A 14,223-nucleotide genomic window follows, 5' to 3' on the forward strand; every position below is an offset into this window, starting at 1 on the left:
AGACTCTCAACTGAGCAGGAAGCCCAACGCAGGGCTCAATCCCAAGCCCCTGGGATCATGACCTGACCCGAAAGCAGACTCCCAACTGACTGAGCCACGCTGGCACCCCTTTCTCCAATCTTTCTTCTCAAAGGTGATCTTCTTCCCATATTTATCCAAGCCAGGAACCTAACCGTCATTTTTTTAAAACTTGAAATATAACTCTGTGCAAATTTAAGGTGTACTCTAAGAGTCATTCTTTCTTTCTTATTTTTTTTTTTTAAGTGTTCCCAGTTACCAGATTGCTAAGTAGGGGGGGAAAATTTTTTTTTAAAGTAATCTCTGTACCCAAAATGGGGCTTGAACTCCCAACTTTGAGATCAAGGGTTGCATGCACTCAACTAAGCCAGTCAGGCACCCCTAAGTCATTCTTGAGTCCTCATTCTTATTTCCCAGAACTCCCTCAACCCAATACAACCAGTCAGTTACTAAGACATTCCATTCCACTACCCAGATTTCTAGAACTCGTCCTTCATTTCCCATTTCCACTTCTACCACCTTAGTTCAAAGGCTTACCTTTTTAGTCTGGCTTACTGAAGAAATCTAACTTGTCTCTCCCTGTCTCTACCTCATTCCTTTTATTATTAATCCATCTTCTACTACATTGGCAAAGTGATATTTTTTAAGAATGTAAATATGATCACATGCCTACTATGCTTAAAATTTCTCCTAGGTTCCCACAACGATAACAATTGATCATTCTTAAGCACTTAAGTGCCAAAACTATGCTAAAAAGTTTTATACATGATATTGTATCAAATCATAAAAATAACACTCTCTGGTAAAAGCTCTCAAAGTGAGGTCAGAAAAGATCCTAAAGATCACTAAGCATCTTTCAGGGGGTCTGTGAAACCAAAATTATATGCATAATACTAAGATAACTTTTTCCACTCATTCTCTCCTAAGTGACCAGTGCAGTTTTCTAGAGCTTACCTAACATAAGATATAATACTTTGAAAGCAGAAGCAGATACGAAAATCTTTTTCAGGCTGTCTTTTATCAAGCCAGACAGTAAGAAAATTCGAAAAAAAAAAAAAAAAAAGGTAAAAAAACGCCACTCTTATCAATATTTTTAAGGTTAGAATAGTAATTCTTCATAAAGATGTTATTTCTGTTAATATGTAATGGACATATTCCTATTTTAAAATTTGTTAATAAATGTTTTTAAAGATTTTATTTATTTATTTATTTGACAGACCGCAAGAGGGAACACAAGCACAGAGAATGGGAGAGGGAGAAGCAGGCTCCCCACTGAGCAGGGAGCCTGATGGAGGGTTGGATCCCAGGATCCTGGGATCATGACCTAAGCCAAAGGCAGACACCCAATGACTGAGCCACCCACGTGCCCCAATATTTTTAAATTTTCTCAGTTTTAGTTTCTGAAACAGTAAATATAAACAGATTTATCCCACACAAACAATAGCTCTTTCAGGTCACCATAAATCTTTGAGAGTGTAAAGAAAGTCTGACACCAAAACATTTGAGAACCACTGTTCTAAGGTTATTATCTCCATTCCACAGACAAAGAAACTAGGGCTTAGAAAGTTGAGTAAGTGGTAGACTGATGTGCACAATAAAGCTGTAGGATTCCAGAACCCAAGCTCTTAATCACTGTATTGCCCTCAACTGTTAGTTATTTATAATCCGGCTCCTACCTACTCATCTCCAAGTTAATGTTCTTTCTCTTATATCATATTCATGCCATCACTTCTTTCTACTAACCTTAGTTTCTTCAAATAGAGGTACTTTTTAAAAAAGATTTTTATTTATTTATGTGAGAGAGAGAGAGAGAGTCAGGGGGAAGAGCAGAGGAAGAGTGACAAGCAGACTCTATGCTGAGCACTGAGCCCTATGTGGGGCTCGATCCCAGAACCCTGAGATCATGACCTGAGCCGAAAACCATGAGTCGGACACTCAGCTGACTGAGCCACCAGGTGCCCCAAATAGGGGTACTTCTTAAGCTACATTTTGAAAAAGCAATTCCTACAAGTTGTTCACTGCAATAAGATAGTATACCCTTCTAAAGCTTTCTGTAAACCAGACAAACTTAAGCTTTTCAACCTATCAAATACAGTTATAATTCCCTGAATCTCATCTCTTAAGAATTTCTTTTTTAAAGCAAACCTCACAGGGCACCTGGGAGCTCAGCTGGCTAAGCATCTGCCTTCAGCTCAGGTCATGATTGCAAAGTTCTGGGATCTAGCCCCAAGTTGGGCCTCCCTGCTCAGCAGGGAGTCTGCTTCTCCCTCTCCTCCCAATTGATGCATGTTCTTGCTCTTAAATAAATGAATAAGATCTTTAAAAAAAAACACACACACGGGGTGCCTGGGTGGCTCAGTGGGTTAAAGCCTCTGCCTTAGGCTCAGGTCATGGTCCCAGGGTCCTGGGATCCAGCCTTGCATCGGGCTGTCTGCTCAGCAGGGAGCCTACTTCCTCCTCTCTCTCTGCCTGCCTCTCTGCCTACTTGTAATCTGTCAAATAAATAAATAAAATCTTTAAAACAAACAAACAAACAAAACACACACATACAAAACCACCACCCCCAAACCTCACAAAATGTCCACAGGGAGTCCAATGATCATACTACTCCCTGAGGGGACATGTTTGGAACCATGAAACAAGGGACTTAAAGTCATTGCTCACACGTTTTTACGTTAGCTACAGTGTATTCATTTCTACAAAAGGTCTATGAATTGAAAAAGAAAAACTATGATGGACAGTAAGCCACTAAAGATTGTGTACAGTGCTTCAGTGATTTCCTAAACCGTCACACAAAGATGCCCAAACCAGCTCTTTCTCCTCAGGCATCTTTACAGCAATGCATTTCCTTTTTCACGCTGGCTTTTCTTTCTAGTTGACTGGGGAATTTGACATGGACTCATTTGCACAATATGTAGTTCCAATCCCCATGAAGTTACTTTTTCTTTTTTAATGTTTAAAACTATTTCCCAAAAGAAACCTATCTAGTAGGCTCAACTGTTTCTAAAAATAATTCACTGCACAGGGTTGATTTCCCACTCAGGGTCAAACTGTAAGGTCTATAAGCACAGCACTTAAATAAGACATTAATAATCCAATTGAAATCAATGGCTTGAGTATAATTCCCTATGGTTTTCACATCCCACCCAAACAACTTTATTCTTAAAATTCTCCATTGCTTTACAAATGTACTCTGTATTTCTTATGCTACTAGCCATAATGGTTTCCATACACATTCAAAAAGATGTCTCCTGCTTTTATAGTAAAGTGATGCAAGTTTTAATTACTAATGTGAGACTAAAATCTTCCTTATTCTTTCCTTTCCAATTCTAAAATAATTATATGCATCAACTCAGCTATTAGTTCATTATGCAAGATCTTTGTCATATGGTGCCCAAATTAGGCAACAAACAGTTAAAAAAGCTTTGGTTTTTCAAGGGAAGTGGCTTTCTAAGGATTTTCACATGACAAATGATAACACATTTAAAAATGCATCACTCAGGGGTGCCTGGGTGGCTCAGTGGGTTAAGCCGCTGCCTTCGGCTCAGGTCATGATTCCAGGGTCCTGAGATCGAGCCCCACATCGGGCTCTCTGCTCAGCGGGGAGCCTGCTTCCTCCTCTCTCTCTGCCTGCCTCTCTGCCTGCTTGTGATCTCTCTCTGTCAAATAAATAAATAAAATCTTAAAAAAAAAATGCATCACTCAAAAAGGTTGTCAGAAAACTTACACATCAAATCAGGAAACCAGTGAGTTGCGGAAAACACAGTCTCACTTTGTGTGAATTTTTTCTATTATGTAACCAATAATGATATTCCGATATCCCCATGAGGGAGAAGTAGGGGAAGGAAAGAATTCAACCAGCCCAAGTCACATATCAAGTAATTTAATACTTAGTTCTAAGATACTACAGCTTTGACATTATCATAACCCAAACTAAAATGAGAGGTGTGGCATTAACAAAAAGGAAAAATACTGCTAAAATGAACTACACTAAAATTCAAAACTTCTGTTTAAATTGGAGAAATCTGGGGCACCTGGGGGGCTCAGCTGGTTAAGCGACTGCCTTCGGCTCAGATCATGATCCTGGAGTCCCGGGATGGATGGGCTTTCTGCTCAGCAGGGAGTCTGTCTCCCACTGACCTCCCTCCTCTCATTCTCTCTCTCTCTCTCAAATAAATAAACAAAATCTTTTTTAAAAATTGGAGAAATCTGGATTGTATGTCACATACAATATGGATTGCATGTCAGAGGATTGGATCACGTTAAATTTCTTGACTGCACTAAAATTATATTTAGATATGTAGGAGAATGTCCTCATTCTTTAAAAATAATGTTAAAGTACTTATAAAGTGTCATGGTTTCTGCAGCTAGCTCTCAAATTGTTCAAGAATAAAATAATAAAATATATGTGGAAAGATAAAGCAAATGTGACAAATGTTAACAATTGGTGAACCAGTGAAGGCTATATAAGTATTGTACTATTCTTGAAACCTATTTATTTCTGAGAGAGAGAGAGAAAGCATACGTAAGAGAGCACAAGTAGGCAGAATGGCAGGCAGAGGGAGAAGCAGAACTCCCTGCTGAGCAGGGTGGCCAGCGCAGGGCTCAATCCCAGGACCTTGGTATCATGACCTAAGCCAAAAGCAGATGCTTAACCAACTGAGCCACCCACATGCCCCTATTCTTGAAGCATTTTAAAGAGATTTGAAACTTGACAAAATGTAAAGTTTGGAGAAAAAAAATAAATTTTGGTTCATTAACATATACCATTAAGAAAAATCTAAAGGCAGGGGCACCTGCATGGCTCAGTGGGTTAAAGCCTCTGCCTTTGGCTCAGGTCATGATCTCAGGGTCCTGGGATCGAGCCCCATGTCAGCAGGCTCTCTGCTCAGCAGCGAGCCTGCTTCCTTCCCTCTCTCTCTGTCTGCCTCTTTGCCTACTTGTGATCTCTGTCTGTCAAATAAATAAAATCTTTAAAAGAAAAAAAAAAAGAAAAGAAAAATCAAAAGGCAAGCCATAGAGAGGCATAAGATATTTGCAATTTTTATAACTGACAAAAAATGCATATCTGGATAATGTTAACAATATTTACAAATCAATTTTTTAAAAATTGACAATCCAATTTTTAAAGATGGGCAAGAGATATGATAAACACACTTCGCAAAACATGTTATCCAAATGGCCAATGAACATATTAAAAGGTGCTCAACCTGATTAGTCATCAGGAAAATGAAAATTAAAACTACACTGAGATACCAGTCTATTAAAATAGTTAGAATTAATTAATTAACTTGTTTACTTATTTTACAATGGTTAGAATTTAAAAGCTGAGAATATGTCTGTTAGGAAGGACCTGGAGCAAGTGAGATTGCCAAAGTGTTTGTAAACTGGTAGAACCACTTTGGAAAACTGTTTGGAAGTAGTATCTATTAAAACTAAGCATATATATACCCATAACCCAGCAATTCTACTCCTAGTTATATATACAACAAAAAAGCATATACCAGAAAAAGACGTATCCCGAATGCTCAGAGTATTTATTTATAATTACCAAAAGCTAGAAACAATTCAAATGTTCATAATGGGCAGAATGAAAAACTGTTATGTTCTTCTAACGGTATACTACACAGTGATGAAAATAAACAAATGACTACTAAACACAATGGGTGGATATCGTACTCAAAAATGTTGATGGGGCACCCGGGTGGCTCAGTGGGTTAAAGCCTCTGCCTTCAGCTCAGGTCATGATCCCAGGATCCTGGAAGGGAGGCTCGAAATGGGCTCTCTGCTCAGCGAGGATCCTGCTTCCCTTCCTCTCTCTCTCTGTCTGCCTCTCTGCCTACTTGTGACCTCTGTCTGTCAAAAATAAATAAATAAAATCTTTAAAAAAAAAATGTTGAGGAGGGTAGCTCAGCTGTTAAGCGTCTGCCTTCGGTTTGGGTCATGATCTGCGGGATCCTGGGATCGAGCGCCGTATCAGGCTTCCTGCTAAGTGGTGAAGCCTGCTTCTTCCTTTCCCACTCCCTCTGCTTGTGTTTCCTCTCTCACTGTGTCTCTTTCTCCCTCTCTGTCAAATAAATAAATAAATCTTAAAAAAAAAAAAAGTTGAACAAATGAGGCCAGACACAAAACAGTATGTAACTTGTGAATCCATTTACATAGAGTTCAAAAACAAACTAAATTCTTTCATGATACCATGTCACAATAGTGCTTGCCTTTGGGAAAGGGGCAGGTAATCACTGGAAGAACCTTTGCAAAGGTTCTATACCTCATCTGGTCTGGGTCGCAGTCATGGGAAAGAACGAATTTTCTGAAAATTCATTAAGCTGTAATTTGTGTACTTTTCTTTATGTATATTTTTCTTCCATTTAAAAAAATTGATTAAAGAACAAAAAATGATGTCACAGTGGAATATTTTCATATCATGAATCTGAGGTCTCATCTTACTTCTCAACCAAAGACCTGCAATTTCGTTTAGGACTGATACACATTCAAATAGTTCTTTGCTCCTACTGAGCAGTTAATACTGAGTATTGTTCTCCAACTACAGGAGAGAAAAGCCGAAAGCATTAAGCTGGACAAAATCTTGGCCAATATTTGCTCATGAAAAGACAGCTCCTTCACCAACTAAGCCATCTCTTGCCCTTGACCCAACAGGTTACCACTTTATTCCCAAATTTCTACTTCTGGAAGAACGTGCTAAGGATGGGAACTGAAGTATCACAACTTTCCCCTCGCTCTTCATCACTTGCTTAATCAATTGTTGTTAATGGATCTAGTCGTTTTTATTTAGGAACAGTCCATAAAAGAGTTTACAATTTTAACTGCACAGAAAAATTAGGAGGTAGATCTTTCAAGTGACTGTAATTTTGTTTCTAGATGGTATACAATTTTTCTCTATTTCTTCACTTTTTCTACTCAACAGAATAGAATGTGCTCATTGTGGGTAATGAGGAAAATTCAAAAAATTTTAAATGACAACAAAAAGATCACTTGAAATAGGCAATAAAACATATTTGTGCATTTCTGGTGCTTATAGGGCAGAAACAAATGTCTCTTCCTCTAGGGCAGAAAAACAAACCAAAAACATATTGGTGTATTTCCTTTCTATCACTTGTCTATGTCCACGCCCTCAAAACAAAACAAAACCAGAAAGAAAAAGGAGGAAAAAAACCTTGATTTTGTGTTCGCATTATGACTTTTTCACTTGCAATTATCCTTACATATAATGAGCAGTTTTCTGTAATTAAATTCTCTTTAATGTTTTAACATTTTTAATGGTCACATTGTCTACTGTAATTCACTTGATTATGCCCCCAATGTTAGACTTTAAATTGTTTTACTATGTACATTTCCCTATACATGCTGTACAATTAAACAGAATGTTACTTTAAAACCAAACCCACCCAAATTAATGTATGCCCTGCTTGCTTTCCTCTATCCTTGCCTGCCCAAACCCTCACCCCAAACCAGAAGAGAATAGAATACCACCAAGCATTTTATGGTAAAATCCTCTTTGTGTAAAAAGCCATTTCAGAGGCAACATTGGGTTTATGAGACAACTTGACTAATGGACAAAATATATGAGTGCTTATAAGCCTTAAAGGTAATTTGAGGCTTTGTGTATCCTAATTTGTTAACCAAGGGAAAAATGAGAAATAATGGCATGTTTTATTTCCCATTATCATAATACATTTTGAAAAACAAAATACTTAAGGCTAAACTGACAATTTCTAATTATGAGGAATAACCCTGATCCCTTTGAAGTGGGATTTCTAGATTTTATACTGAATTACTACCTAAACAGGATGCCATGCTAATGACTATGACAGAACGGTACAGCAGTGTCTGAAACAAAGAAAACAAAAGCTAAATTTCATCTGGTATTTGAGAAGTGCAGATGACAACACGGTCTTTAGGTGCTTTTGCATCAAGTTCCCTGGCTTTATTATTCAGGTTAAAATAATTTAAATTTATACCTTCTTGAATTTCCCTGTCAACAGATATAATCAAGAAACATTAAGAAAAAAGTTCATCCTCACAAGGAACAAACACTAAAGATATTAATATTTTGCCTACCAAGTTAGTAATGACTTTAAAATTATAATACTTTGTGTTCACAAGGGTGCAGGGGTAGGAAGTGCCCTTCTAGAAGACGGTTGGGCAGTGGATTTCCTCTCTGTCAGAGATCTTACAAACCTCCAGCTACTTGTAAAATGCTGTCTTCACTTCTGGGAGGACCCGACCCTGTTGCTGATATAATACAAATAGAACTGTTGACTAACAGATGTATCCACATCAAATATTTGGGGCCGATTACCATTATCTTAAACATTTATTTTTGAAGTATGGTTTGACATACAATGTTACAATAGTTGCAGAGGTACATACAACATGGTGATCTGACAATTCTATACATTATACAGTGCTACCACATAAATGTAGTTACCACATCATCTCAAATCTGTACTTCTGAAACTGTTTTCCAGTTAACAGATTTGGACGTCAACTCTATATAAAGGCCACACCAAGTTCTTGAATTGCTATAGGGAGGCTAAGTGAATAAAATATCACTACTATGGAAGAAAACTATATAAAAGTAATTTATTCAACTGAGAGGCCTGCTGATCTGCCAAAGAGTACTGTAAAGGGACTACACAAACCCATTTCTGAAGTTATGGATATCTTGTTTCACGTGTTTATTTTCCTGAAGGAAAAATATCTACCCAAAACATTACCTGTTGCCCAAACTAGACAAGAGCACTGCTGTCACTCTATTAATAATAACCACCTATGCAAATGGCTTTTACTTATTTCTAAAAGAAATTAAGGAGCCTGTCTCCTAAGAAACATATAGGAGAGTTTGGTGATGTTTTTCTGTAACTGGATCTCTCTCCTTCTTCTGAAGTCCCTGTAATTAGGCTCAAAACATCATGCTAGACTCTAATTTCAGCTTACCCCCTAAGATCCATCCAGACAGTTACCTAGTTCTAGAAGTGATAGAGCTGAAACATCTACTGTCAGTGCACCTCCTCCCATTCTCACTGCCGCCATTCATTCAAGCCCTCACCTCTTCTTGCTGGACTCCCATAATGGCTTCCAGCCTCCTGGCTCTACCATTCCATTCTATCCTATGCACCAATGCCTGCTAATGGTGTGACTTCCCTACTCAGAAATCTTCAATGGTAGAATTTTTAGTGACACAGAAAAGGGCTTAAGATAGATAAATGAAAAAAATGCCCAGGCTAAAACTATGTATATATATACTATAGTCTCGGTTATGTTAAAAAGCATGTTTGTGCAAATGTAGGGACACAAGCAGAAACGTAAACACAACATCCATACACAAAGGGAAAAGAGTGGGGCAAAAAACACATTCAATGTTGTTTCTTAGTGATAAGGCTACACAGTTTTTACTTTATCTTTACAGTAACAGATTTACGGTAAAGTCTCTTAAAGTAAGTGTCTCTATAAACCATCTATAGTGAACACATAGATAATGTTAGAGCCGTTAAAATACCTTATATTTTTTTAAAGAGTTCATTTATTTATTTGAGTGAGAGAGAGACAGAGACAGAGACAGAGAGACGTGAGTAGGGTGCAGGAGCAGAGGGAGAGGGAGAAGCAGACTCCCTGCTGAGCAGGGAGCCCTGATATGGGACTCGATCCCAGGACCCCAAGATCATGACCGGAGTCAAAGGCAGAGGCTTAATTAACTGAACTGCCCAGATGCCTCTGAAATATCTTTTTAAAAACGATTTCACTTGCCTCCATTACCTTTAAGCCTAACTCCTTACTTCGTAGAATTCAAGGCTTTCCTTAGTCCTGTCCCTGTCTCCTTCCTTGTCTTAGTTCTTATGACCTAATCTAAAAAATCAAGCAAATTAGGTAAATAGTCTGGTAAAGTCACAAGAATGTCTTACCTAAATCAGAAACCCAGTTGGAGAGAGAGGGCAGAAGCAAAGCTGGTAGTACAATAAGACTCATGCTGCCATCTAGAGGTTAAAGGATAGACGATTTTCCTCCTCAATCAATCAGAGGCAGTTAATTTAACTCCTATTATAGAGACTGAACAGGCCTTATAAAGTAAGCCAGACAAATATCTCTGCTGTCAGGCCACAGAGAAGAATATCGAGGCTTTAAGAGTCCCACATTTTCTCTTCTCCTCTTCCTTCATAAATTAAAATAAAAAATCTAAATACCAGAGTTATCTGTTCTTTAGAATTTTATCTAGAAAGGAAATAATTTCTAGATATAAATGGTCTTTTTTTTTTCCAAAAAATTATATGCCTGGAGGGTAGAGAAATCTACTATACCACAGGCTAACTTGCAAGTTTTCCTTTGGTACCACCTCCTAAGAAAACTGTACTAAACAGTTTCTGGTACAGACAGCTTCATCACTGACAGAATGAAATAGCAGGAATGGGGTCATCTCAATCTTTTTACAATGCAATGTTGCTTTTAAAAACTATGTAAGTGATTAAATTTAGCCAAATAACAGTCCCAGTGAAACGTCTAAAGAATATACAGGATTAGACTACAAATTAATAAAAAAAAAAAACCTGTATCAAAAACAAGCTAAATTTCATAAAGCTATTCTTAGAGAGTAATATGCTCATTGTGAAATTATTTACATTAGTAAATGCTTAGTCTATCTTTTCTTTTTTAAAAATTTGATTTATTTCACACAGAGAGAGAGCACAAGCAGGCAGAGTAGCAGGCAGAGGGAGAGGGAGAAGCAGGCTCCCTGCTGAGTAAGGTGTCCAACACCAGGCTCGATTACAGGACCCTGGGAACCCAGGTGCCCCTAACCTATTTCTTTATACTACTACGTAAATTTCAACCCAGACCAAGTAAATGAGTATAAATTGAGATTTTAATTTATTTTATAGTATAAGATAAAGCATAATCAAGAACAAATGCATCAAATTCAATACCTCTTCATGATAAAAACACTCAACAGAAAAGGTAAAATTTCCTCAGACTCACAAAGAACATCTACAAAAAACCCACAACTAACATCACACTTAATTTTTTTCCCTAAAGTCAGGAAGAAGACAAGGATGTCCACTTTTGCCACTTCTATTTAACCCTGTACTAGAATTTTTAGTCAGGGCAATTAAGCAAGACAATGAAATAAAAAGCATCCAGATTGGAAATAAAGAAGTAAAACTATCTCTATTTGCAGATGACAGGATTCTGTATATAGAAAACCTTTTTTTTTTTTTTTTTAAGTAAGCTCCGTGCCCAGTGTGGAACCCAACGTGGGGCTTGAACCCATAACCCTGAGATCAAGACCTAAACTGGTATCAAGAATCAGACGCTTAACTGACTGAGCATCCAAGCACTGCTGTATATAAAAAATCTTTAGTAACCTACTAAAACTCTATTAGAACTAATAAATGGGTTCAGTGATGTTGCAGGATAGAAAATCAACATACAAAAGTTAATTGTAGAGTTGACCCTTGAACAACATGGTTTAAACCACGCAGGTCCACTTACATGCAGATTTGTTTTTGATAAACACAGTACTACAAATATATTTTCCCTTCCTTATGGTTTTCTTAACATTTTCTTTTCTCTGGTTACTTTATTATAGAATACAGTATATACTATATATAGCATAAAAATATGAGTTAATCAACTGTTCATAAGTAAGGCTTCATGTCAACAGTAAGCTATTAAGTAGGCTAGTTAAGCTTTGGGAAGTCACAAGTTATAAACAGATCTTCAGCTGTGCAGAGATTTGGCACCTCAAGTCCCTTTATTCAAAGGTCAACTGCATTTCTCTAAAGTACTAATAAGCTTAAGAAACAAATGAACATAGGGCAGAAAAAAGAGGCAAATCAAGAAACAGACTCTTAACTATAGAGTACCAGCTGATGGTTACTGGACGGGAGGTGGGCTAAACAGGTGATGGGGATTTAAGGAGGCAGCTGTGATGAGCACCGGGTATTGTGCATAAATGATGAACCACTAAATTCCACACCTGAAACTAATATTATACTGTATATTAACTAACTGGAATTTAAATAAAAACTCAAAAAAAATAAAGCACCAACGAACAAACTGAAAATGATATTAAGAAGACAATGCCATTTATAACATCAGAAAATAAAATACTTAAAGAACTGATTTAACAAACAAAATGTAATACTTATACTTTGAAAACCACAAAACGAGTTCCTGAAAGAAATTAAAGGCCTAAGTAAATAGAAGACATACTACATTCATGAATCATTTTAATATTAGTAAGATGGGAATACTCCCCAAACTGAATCTACAGATTCAATGCAATCTCTACCAAAATCCCAGCTGACTTCTTTGCAACAATTGACAAGTTAAAATTTCTTCGGAAATTCAAGAAACCCAGAGTAGCCAAAACAATCTTGAAAAAGAACAAAGTTGGAAAACTCACACATCGCAATTTCAAAACTTACTACAGAACTACAGTAATCAAAACAATAGTGTAGTGCCATTAAGGACAGATATACAGATCAATGAAGCAGATCTGAGAGTCCAGGAAAAAACCCTTGCATTTATGGTCAATTGATTTTTAACAAGAATGCCAAGACAATCAATAGGAAAATAATAGTCTTTTCAACAAATAATGTTTGAAACAACTGGCTATCCACATACGAAACAATTGATTTGTATCCTTACCTTATACCATGTACAAAAATTAACTTAAAATGGATCAAAGACATAAATGTAAGAGCTAAAACTATAAAACTCTTAGAAGAAAACACAGGCATAAATCTTCGGGACATTGGATTAGGCAATCGTTTCCTAGGTATGAAACCGAAATATAAGCAACAACAACAAAAACAGATAAATAGGACTTAAAATTTTATGCTTCAAAGGACATCATCAAGAAAGTAAAAAGACAGCCCACGAAAATGGGAGAAAACTTCTGCAAAGCAGATATATAATAAATGACCTGTTTCTAGACTATCTAAAGAACCCTTAAAACTCAATAATAAATATACAAATAATCCAATTTAAAAATGGGCAAAGGACCTAAACAAACATTTCTGCAAAGAAGATATACAACTTACAAGATATACAACAAAAAGATATACAAACAGGCTCGATATCATTAGTTATTAGTCAAATGTAAATGTAAAAAATGAGATACCACTTCACATCCACTAGGATGAATGATAACTTTTTGAAAACAGAACAACTACCGGCAAGAATACGGAGAAACTGGAATCCTCATACACTGTTGGTGGGAATGTAAAATGGTGCAGCCAGTATGGAAGAGAAGGCAGTTCCTCAAAGGAATCAGATGTAGAATTATCGTATGACCCAGGAATTCTACTTCTAGTTAAAAGCCCAAGAGAACAGAAAGGTAAACCAAACAAAAACTTGTAAATAAATGTTTATAGCAACATTATTCACACTAGCCACATAGAAAAGATACAAATGTCCATTACCTGGGGGATAAGTACAGTGTGGATAACTGGTGAATATATCTATACAAGGGAATATTATTTGGCCATTAAAAGAAATTAAGTACATGCTACAACGTAAATATGGAAAACATGTTACACACACGCAAAAAAAAAAAAAAAAAACCAGTCACAAAGACCACATACTGTATGATTCCATTAATATGAAATGTCAAGAATAGGTCAATTCAGGGCGCCTGCATGGCTCAGTCATTAAGCCTCTGTCTCAGGCTCTGGTCATGATCCCAGGGTCCTGGGATCGAGCCCCAAATTGGGCTCTCTGCTCAGCGGGAAGCCTGCTTCTCCCTCTCCCACTCCCTTGCTTGTGTTCCCTCTCTTGCTGTGTCTCTCTCTGTCAAATAAATAAATAAAATCTTAAAAAAAAAAAAATAGGAAAATTCATGAAGAGAGAAAGCAGATTAGCAGTGGCCTAGGCGTGTGGGCCTAGGAGGCAAATAAGGAATGAATGCTTGGGTACTTTCCACTTTTCAGATAGGGAATAGTACAGTGTTTCTTTTGGGGGAGATAAAAATGTTCTACAATTGTGATGATAGCTGTACAACTCTAAATATATTAAAAGTCACCAAACTGCACACTATAAGTAGGTGAATTGTAGGGTGTGTGAATTATATCTCAACAAAGCTGCTATTAAAAAAAAAAGAAGAGAAAAAGAAAAAAGGACAAGTGCATTAGAGTCCCAAGCTTAGCTTTAATTTCAAATGGCATGATCTTCTGCTTTCCCAATTTTCAC

At 37.0% G+C, this 14,223-nt stretch overlaps 1 protein-coding gene across 7 annotated transcripts in view; it reads right to left on the bottom strand.

Annotated features, from left to right (window-relative positions):
* The window catches only part of LIN52 (lin-52 DREAM MuvB core complex component), a 140,041-nt gene that overhangs the window by 105,572 nt on the left and 20,246 nt on the right, over nucleotides 1-14,223 (bottom strand). The gene's annotated exons all lie outside the window — the stretch shown is intronic.

Source organism: Mustela lutreola, chromosome 7 (genome assembly GCF_030435805.1).
Source record: "Mustela lutreola isolate mMusLut2 chromosome 7, mMusLut2.pri, whole genome shotgun sequence".
Lineage (NCBI taxonomy): Eukaryota > Metazoa > Chordata > Mammalia > Carnivora > Mustelidae > Mustela > Mustela lutreola.